Here is a 10,147-nt window from a genome sequence, read left to right as displayed (position 1 = left end):
CAGTTCCAAGGACTCGGGCTTCAGGATGAAAATCTACTATTCTGAGTGAGCCCAACAGTGGAAATGAGATCTCTTTCCAATTTGTTTGCCAAGGTCATGTCTCCCTCTGATAGAAGACATTCACACATCACATACCAGCCAGTTGATGATGTCTCCGAGGTTATTAGAAAGAGAGATAGGAGAGAAACTACCAGATACATATTTTTTTTTCTGTCTGGAAGAAAAGACCACAAAGCTCTTTCTTAGTAAAGAGTGTTTATCCCCAGAACTCCCTCACACACCCCCTTGTTAGTGAATATTTGAAGTCTGAGGAGATGAAAAACAAACATTCAATTTACAGCCCTGCTTCTAACCTGGATTTCTTCAAGGGCAACAGCCAGCTGTGTTTGAAATTGCTAGGGAGAGCAGAGAAGGATATTTACATAACAGTAGTGCTTAATTTGCATATCCTACTCAAATTATATTGGCTGCTTTAAGGCAGCTTTAGAAGTTAAAACTGTCCTTATTTCTACCCTGAAACTTGGCAAGTGGCACAATACAATGGGAAAAGCATAGGTTCAGGAGTCAGGAAGACATGTTTAAATTCAGGTCCCTTGAATTTTGGTCGCCAACTGGGCAGTTCCAATTTCCATTATTTGTAAAATATAGAAGTCACGTTTCTCTGGCTTCAAAGGTGTTGTCAGAAGAAGGTGGTCATGAAGCCCATGTTCCTAATTCAAATCCCCTAGTCATTGCCCTTAAGCTCACTAAGCTTCAGTTCCTTCATCTTTAAAATGAGGGAGGATACTAGGATTTATCTCTAGTGTGGAAGAGGTTGGTAGAGAAGGTGTTTTAGACCCTCTATGAATTATAAAGTAAAAATCAATCTGTTGTTGATATTTTTGCATAGACCAAATGAATTTATTGAAATGATTTTAAGCTGAGAGAAACCTATGACTCTAAATATGAATATTGTTACATTTATACATGTAGAATGCTCATATGGTGTACTAAATAAAGAATTATCCATAGGCTTTAAAAGTGTTGTGGAATGAGGCACCTGGGTGGCTCAGTGGGTTAAAGCCTCTGCCTTCGGCTCAGGTCATGATCCCAGGGGCCTGGGATCGAGTCTCGCATCGGGCTCTCTGCTCAGCAGGGAGCCTGCTTCCCCCTCTCTCTCTGCCTGCCTCTCTGCCTACTTGTGATCTCTGTCTGTCAAATAAATAAATAAATAAATAAATCTTAAAAAAAAAAAAAAAAGAAAAAAAGTGCTGTGGAATCATTACATTCCAGGGAGAGCACAGGTGTTTGTTTTCTCTATGCCTCTTTGCTTTGTTCCGTTATTCTGTGTCTCAGAGATTTTGAATATGGGGCATGTCCTTGGCAGGGAGAGCATAATGACATTTGAAGTCTGTTAACATCTCTGTCCTGAGTAGGACTTTCTGAAGCCTAACCAAATGTCAAACATCTGATAAGTGCTTTATTAGACATGAACAGTCCTTCCTCCTCTCCTTCCCTCACGCCCACTTCACCCCACTCCATGACTAAATCAAGCTTAGTTTGGATGGTGAACATGAGCAAGATAAAGGCTGATCTGGTACTGGGGGATCCAGAGGACTGTTCCAAGATCACCTTACCTGAAGCACTTCCTGGTCCACTCAAAGGGTACTTAGGGAATAGAATGAAGTGTTCAAATCCCAGAGGGTCTTTGAGTGGTAGAGATGTGCCCCTTCAGGAAACTGGACCAAGACAGTGCCACCCTGAATCATTATAATAAACCATACCACAGAGCCTTCTTGCCTCTGGACTCTACATCCATGCTGACCTTCTAGACTTCCTAACCTGTGTCCTCTTGCAATGCCTGCTCTCTATTTTCAGCCCTTGGGCTGAGAGGCACAAATGCCTTTTGTATAGTAAGCCGTAAAAAGGCAGCTCAGATGTCACTTGTCATTATTTTTGCAAGGAGAATTCTGGCTTTCATAGAAGCTGTGGGTTTGACAGTTTCCCAGCATTCCTAACAATCACTTTTTCTTCCACAGCTTAAAGCTACTCTGCTCTCTTTTCTCCTCACTGTTACATTCATTAGGAACTGTTGTCACAGTTGCTTTCTCTATTTTTCATATTCACTTAAAATATCAGACTTGTTCTGCCATGGAGTTGTCCCAAGTTAGAGAGAAAGGCAACACATTGGTAGGAGTAACATCCCAAATGTTCAAAACTCTGCTAAGCTGCCAAATTTAACAATTCTATGGTAGTGAATGAACAGGCTTCCCACTTGTGAATTTGGGAAGAAAGTTAATTTCCACCTCTGGATCTATGATCACATTTCATTTGTCTGGTGTGTTTAATTTAATGAATGGCTACTGAGCACTTATTGTGTGCAGAGTGCTGGGGATACAAGTTGAGCAAGGCATCACCCTTGTCCCCAAGGTTTACTAGCCAGCAGACCTTCAGTTGAGAGATGCCAGTTAAACCATGAAAAATTACACTCCCCTTGCTGTATTCACAGTGATTGATAGTCTAAATCCTGAACATATGACCCATGTTCAGTCCTCTGCAGTGAGCTGCTGCAAGACTTCCAAGGTAGGAGCAAGACCTACTGAGATTGCCCAGCATCTGGGATCATATGGGGAGTGATAATTCCATTTGACACCTGTGTGGCAGTTTAGAGTTTGTAAGTATTCTAATTACTAACCTCTGTAACGTGATTAGGTTAGATGCTATTACCTTACCCATTCTACTAATAACAATATTGAGGCTCAGATAGGTCACAGTGGGCTCTCCCAAGATCAGCCAACAAGGGAAGAAGTGACAAAACTATGACTAGAGCTATGGTTCTGACACTTTCCTTCCCTGTTTTTCTTCCTACAATCTATTCAAACCCAATAATCTGATAATAATCTAAAACAATAATATTCTCATGTGTATTTATGATAGATAGGGAAAATACTACTTTAATGAATAACTTGCTACTGGACACTGAAAATAACATCTCTACATCAAACCCTCCTTTTAGAACAAGGCAAGAAATAAAATTAAAAGAAAAAAAAAAGAAGAAAACGTGGAATGATATAACTTGGTGGTTAAAAATCCACTTTGGGTAAGTTAATGAATTTAGTAAACTCCATTTCTTCACCTATGAAATAGGAACGTTAGTACCTATTTCATACATGGTAATATTCAACAGATAGTAGCTATAAGTATTACTATCATCATTATAATTATAATTACACTAAAGAAAATAAAATCTTAAGCAACTCTGGCTACTCTGGTAGGTCCCCTGAGCTTTCTGAGAACACTAAAAGTCAAGCCTGGAGTTTCTCAACCAGGGTCTGTCCTTGATCCTTTTTGCTTCAGAAAGTCATTTGCCCAGAGGGTATTGCTTATGAGGCATTTAGGAAAGTTGAGGAGAGGGAAGAAAGGGGAACAAAAGGAAAATTAGCAAGTTTTGCTCCATCAGGCTAATTTCCTTTTAAGACACAATCATCTCTAAAGATGTGTCAGTCTAGTGATATGTTTGGATGTTTGGAAATTGAATACCTTCCTACAGATGTGAATCCCAACGTAAAGGCTACGGACTGGTTCAGCAGGGACCCATGACTGGATGGTTTCAGAAGCTAGGAAGGGAATTCATCCTGGGTCTGTTCAGGATCTCCCAGGATATATCCTGTGAGTGACTCACTGCCTTAAACACAGACACTGAACAACAAACAGTTCCAGTGATGGTGTTGAACACAGCTCATGGACTTCCTGGAACCTACACTTAATAAGCCACATGCATATACCCTAAAGGAAGATAAAGCTAAATGGAAAAGTGTCCAAATTAATTGTGTTCTGTAATTACTTTGAATTGTACAACTGAAATGTCAAAAGGCCACAGGCCTCTTAGGGTCGCCTGGGTGGCTCAGTTGGTTACGCATCTGACTCTTCCTCTTAGCTCAAGTTTTGATCTCAAGAGTCATGAATTTGAGCCCCACGTTGGGCTCCACACCTGCTTAAAAATTCTCTCCCTCTCTCTGTGCCCCCTCCCCACCTCTAAGGGAAAAAAAAAAAAAAAAAAGGCCACAGGCCTTTTAAAAGCAGTTGCTAATTATTTAAGAACAAAGTCTGGATAAGTTATTTTGCATGGTTTTTCCTAATTAAGAGATCCAAACAAAGTGGTGGAAGGACTTTGATTCTTCTGATAGGTATTTTTGACCTGCACTGTGCAGAAAGGGTAGGGAGACTGTGGTTTTGAAAGGGCCTGAGCAAGACCATTCATTTCCATGCCACAAATATGTGCTGGTTTGCTCTCGACATCCTTCCCCAAGGAGCCACCTACAGTATCAGAGGGTCAGAGTTTATTTTGAATTGAATAAAAATGAGGCATGTGAGAAGCTTACACACAGAACTGTTTTTGTGTGTGCGGGGACTACGGTCTTTTCCATTTCCTCTTTAAAACCCACGACTGGGAAACGCATCAAGAAGACAAATTCATTCATTTTAAACATGTTATATAACTTGGGATTGTGAGATCAGGAAATGCAATGGAAAAGTCATTTCTGCCGTCAGGCCTGTAGCAGTCTGTGGTGGGGTTTTACCATTCACTCTGTGTTGCTGGGGATCTTTAGTCTTGAGTGGCTTTACGTTCAAACACCTTTGCGTGACCACTTGCACTTGCTGTATTGTATCTGGATATGTGCAGGGTTTACTTCGTAATCATTTATAAAGATTCTAAGCCCTTATCAAATTAAAAAATAGTTTAATCACTGGCATACATTATCCAATGCTTACAAAGCTGTACACTTTTAATTATGTTAAAATATTTTCCCAAGAGATCAAGCCTATCTGTTTTCCAGTTTCCTTTTCACATCCATTACATACAGAATGGAGAAACTTCCAGAAGTATTTTCATTCCCTGCAGGAGATTACTTATGGGTAGAGGCATCCAGTCCAATTAGCTCTAATCCCATTAAATTAGGCAGCTATTTCTTGGTGCCTTATTATACACACACTATGGTGTAATGACGGATGCCTCATTTGTATAACTTGATGTATTCATTATTTTGGTTTCAATTACACTTTCCCAACCAGAGTCATGCTCTTTCCACTTTTGTTTCTCATGTTTTTTATTGACCCTGCTCCTCCAGCCCCCTTTGAGAGAGATGAGAGTCAAAATGCATACATGTAGCATACAAAGTTGTTCCAATTTGTTTGACTTCTTAAGTGAAAACACTCACTCTAGAATTCACCATAAAGTGAAGCAAAATCCTAAAATAAGCTTTGGCAATGTTGTCATCAGGAAATTCCTATGGAAGAAAGTCTAATATCTGTGCCTATGAATGGGACACAGGCCTTTTCAGAAAGGCTGAAGCAGGATTCCTGGAATACAGTAAGTGGTCAGTATATGGTTTTTTAATGTTAGAAAAATTATTTCTGTGGCAAGAACATTTAATGTGAGGTCTACCCTCTTAAATTTTTAAGTGCATAATATAATAATGTTAACCATGGTCACAATGTTGTACAGTAGATCTCCAGAACTTATTTATCTGACGTAACTGAAACTTGTGGAACTAAACCATTGGTGTCACCTGGGAGATCCAACTGGTGGCAACAAAGAAAGCAGGTTTGGGGAATGAAGTGCCTAAAGAAGAAATGTGTTACATGGCAGCATGAGAATGTTGACATCATCCCATGAGCTCACTTTGAATAAAGGAAAAAAACTGGAAGAGAGAGAATTTGAAGAAATCTTTCACTGGATTGTGAATGTGGATGAAACATACTACACACATTTGGTTTTAAGTATCTATCATCTTTTCTTTATTTTTTTTAAAGATTTTATTTACTTATTTGAGACAGAGAGTGAGCAAGTGAGAGAATATGAGCAGGGGGAGGGGCAGAGAGAGAGGGAGAAACAGACTCCCCACTGAGCAGGGACCCTGATGTGGGGCTCAATGTGGGACTCGATCCCAGGACCCCAAGATCATGACTTGAGCCACAGGGAGATGCTTGACTGACTGAGCCACGCAGGTGCCTATCATCGTTTCTTCAAAATATTACAAAATATTACATCCTTTCAGGAATTGGCACTTAACCACTCCACTCTGAAGAAGATAAATAAATACTATCTCAGCTTCAACGAGATGTGTCATTTACCAGTATCAACAGGAACAATCAATATGATAAAGCAAAAGTTTTACTGCTACATTTCCCTACCTTTCTCCAGGAAATCTGTAATTTGGATGGGTCAGTTTTCTAATTTCTCTTGGTCTCCACCTATGTTTCTTTTTTTAATAATTATGTTCTATTAGTCAGCATATAGTACATCATTAGTTTTTGACATAGTGTTCAATGATTCATTAGTTGCATATATCATACACAATGCTCATCACCACCTGTGCCCTCCTTAATACCCATCACCTGGTTGCCCCATCCCGACACTCCACCCCTCAGTTTGGTTCCAAGAGTCCAGAGTCTCTCATGGTTTGTCTTGCTCTCTGATTTCATCCCATTCCATTTTCCCTCTTTTCTCCTGTCGTCCTCTGCTCTATTCCTTATGTTCCTCATATGAGTGAAATCATATGTGATAATTGTCTTTCTCTGCTTGACTTACTTCACTTAGCATAATCCCCTCCAGTGTCATCCATGTCAATGCAAATGGTAGGTAGGTATTCATCCTTTCTGATGGCTGAGTAATATTCCATTGCACATATGAACCACATCTTCTTTATCTATTCATCTATTGAAGGACATCCCAGCTCCTTCAACAGTTTGGCTATTGTGGACATTACTGCTATGAACACTAGGGTGCATATGTCCCTTCTTTTTGCTACTTCTGTATCTTTGGGGTAAATACCTAGTAGTGCAATTGCTGTGTCATAGGATAGCTCTATTTTTAATGTCTTGAGGAAAATCCTTACTGTTTTCCAGAGTGACTGTACCAGCTTGCATTCACACCAACAGTGTAAGAGGGTTCCCCTTTCTCCATAACCTTGCTATCACTTGTTGTTTCCTGTTTTGTTAATTTTTGCCATTCTAACTGATGTAAGGTGGTATCTCATTGTGGTTATGATTTGTGTTTCCCTGATGGTTAGTGATGTTGAACATTTTTTCATGTATCTGTTAGCCATTTGTACATCTTCTTTGGAAAAGTGTCTGTTCATGTCTTCTGCCCATTTACTGACTAGATTACTTGTTTCCTATTATATTTCACATATGAGGAGTTAGGCCATGCTAATTAAGAAGAAAAGAACTATACCATCACATCAAAAAATATAAAAATTAAGAAAGTGATGATAGAAACAATATTAGTATTAATTAACCAGATTCTTCCTGACTCTCACATGGTCCTCCCCTGACACCAATGAAGAAAAGGTATAGAATCTTTTATAGTGTGTTCTAGGTTACCGATAGTCAAGTAAGCAAAAGGTGAACATAGAGCTCAGGATGGCCACAAAACAAATAACCACGTAATTAACATTTTATTCAAGAAATAATACCTCCAACTTCCCAGAAACCCATGTTATACTCTTTCCCAACCACTAATCTTTCTTTCCTCCTCTACAGTAGCCACTATCCCAAATACTTACATGATAGTTTTTCCTGGTGTTAAACTTTATGTAAGTGGAAACACAGAGTCTATACTATTTTGTGACAAGGTTTTTCATTCAATTTTACAAATTATAAGATTCATCCATGCTGTTTTATGTAGATGCATTTTGTTCCTTTGCATTGTTATATCAAATGCCATTGTGTGAATGTAACAAATTTATTTTTTCTTTCTACTATGATGGACATTTGGATTATTTCTGTTTTTTTGCTATTATGAGGAGTGCTGCTAATAAACACTCATAATCATGTTTCATGTTATACATGTGCATGCATTTCTTTTTTTTTTTAAGATTTTATTTATTTATTTGACAGAGAGAGATCACAAATAGACAGAGAGGCAGGCAGAGAGAGAGAGGGAAGCAGGCTCCATGCTGAGCAGAGAGCCCAATGTGGGACTCGATCCCAGGACCCTGAGATCAAGACCTGAGTGGAAGGCAGTGGCTTAACCCACTGAGCCACCCAGGCACCCCATGCATTTCTGTTTGGTATACACCAAGAAGAATTGCAGGTCATAGGGTAGGCATTCATTAAACTTCAGTAAATAATGTTACAAGTTTTTTTAAGTTGTTGTACCAATTTATACTTCCACTGGAAGTGGTGAATGTTCCCACTGTTCTACTTCCTTGCCTAGACTTTATATTATCAATCTTTTATGCTTATTCTTCTGGATATTTAGAGATATTATAGCTTTAATTTATATTTTCCTGGTGGATAATGAAATTGAATACTTTTCATTTGTTTATTGACCATTTGGATGTCCTGTTTTGTAAAGTGCCTGTTCACGTCTCTTGCCCATTTTTCTATTGAATATTTGGACTTTTTATTATTGATTTATGGAAATTATATATTCCAAACATGAACCTTTTGACAGTTACATCTGACATACATATCTTTGCCATTATATAGCTTGTCTTTTACTTTCTTATGGTGATTTTTGATGAATTAAAATTTTTATTTTCTTTTTTTAAGATTTATTTATTTATTTGAGAAAAGGAAGTATAAGCAAGGAGAAGGAAGAAGGAGAAGCAGACCCACTGCTGGGAAAGGAGCCAATATGGGGTTGATCCCAGGATCCTGGGATCATGACCTGAGCTGAAGGCAGACACTTAACTGCCTGAGCCACCCAGGCTCCCCTGAAATCTTATCTTCAGTCAATATATCAGTCTTTTCCTCTGTAGTTATCTTTTTGCATCATTATTAAGAAATCCTTTCCTCCCCCAAGGTCATGAAGATATCATCCTATATTATCTTCTACAAGTTTTATTATTTTGCCTTTTGCACTAGATTCACAATCCACTTGAAATTCATTTTTGTGTAGATGGTGTGAGTCCTTAAGTTTCACTGTTTTTCCATATTAATATCAATGGACCCAACATCCTTTATTGAAAAGATCATTCTTCTTTGAACACCCCATTGAAATGGATCACTGTTCCATTAGCGCTGCTTCATCATAATCAAGTGCCCATATATGTGTAAGTCTCCTTTCTCCATTTTCTATCCTGTACACTGGTCAGTTTCTCTATTCCTTCAACTATTATATTATTACATTGTCTCAAATTGCTATAGCTTTATAATAACTCTTGCTATCTGGAAGAGTAAGTTTTCTTCACATTTTGTTATGTTCCCAGAGCCTTACCATTCTTAGTCATTTGCATCTCCATGTATATTTTAGAATTAGCTAGTTTATTTCTACCACACACACACAAAGCCTTAAGATTTTGTAAGAGATTGTATTGATTCCATTAGTTCCATTTGGGAAAAAGAAATATCTTTTAAAATAGTCTCATAGTTCATGAACATGATAAATTCTTCTACTTATTTTTTTTGGGGGGGTGTATTTTTAATGACTGAAACAAAACAGATCTAAAATCGCAGCTTCTGGAAGAACCACTTGTTTTTGCCGGTCTTGTACCTCTCCTCAAACTTGACCTTGGCCTCTCATTGGGCCTTGCGTTTAAGAGCAGGGTCTCTGAAGACATCCTTGTTGACGACAGTCTTGTCCAAGGGGATATCCACAGAGTACCTTGTGGGCATGAGGTGATTGTAGTTATAAACTTTCACAAAAGACTTGATCTTTGACCTCTTGGCGATTTTCTTCTTGCCCATGGCAGCTGTCACTTTGCGGGGATAGCGGTCAATTCCCGCCACCAGAGCATGGCTGTAGGGACGGTCTGAGGTGCCATCATCAATGTTCTTCATGATGACCGCTTTGCGTCCGGAGTAGCATCCGGCCAGGACCAGCACCACCTACCCGGGTTTCATGAACTTGCCCATCTCGACACCAACTACTCGATCCTACAGCAGAAAGGAAGAAAGGGCCTCTTCTACTTATTTAAGACTTTTAAAATTTCTTCCAGTAGTGTGTGTGTGTGTGTGTGTGTGTGTGTGTTTGTGTTGCATACTTACATATGTAGAGGTCATACACAATTTTTTAGATTTGTTCCTAGGTAATTGATTTTTTTATGTTTGGTATTTATGCATAGAAATTTTAAAATTTTCATTTTCCATTTGTTGCCAGAATATAAAAGTTAATTTTTTAAATTTTACTTTGCATCCAATAAACTTGCTGATCTTTGTT

At 38.7% G+C, this 10,147-nt stretch overlaps 1 pseudogene across 1 annotated transcript; it reads right to left on the bottom strand.

Moving 5' to 3' along the window:
* Positions 1-9,387: 9,387 nt before the first annotated feature.
* Positions 9,388-9,888, bottom strand: LOC309843067 (large ribosomal subunit protein eL27 pseudogene; annotated as a pseudogene). The gene has a single exon. The product of its transcript is annotated as a large ribosomal subunit protein eL27 pseudogene (transcript).
* Between the last annotated feature and the right edge of the window lie 259 nt (positions 9,889-10,147).

This window comes from Mustela nivalis, assembly GCF_964662115.1.
Source record: "Mustela nivalis genome assembly, chromosome: 10".
NCBI lineage: Eukaryota > Metazoa > Chordata > Mammalia > Carnivora > Mustelidae > Mustela > Mustela nivalis.
This window is presented reverse-complemented; position numbering and strand designations above follow the sequence as displayed.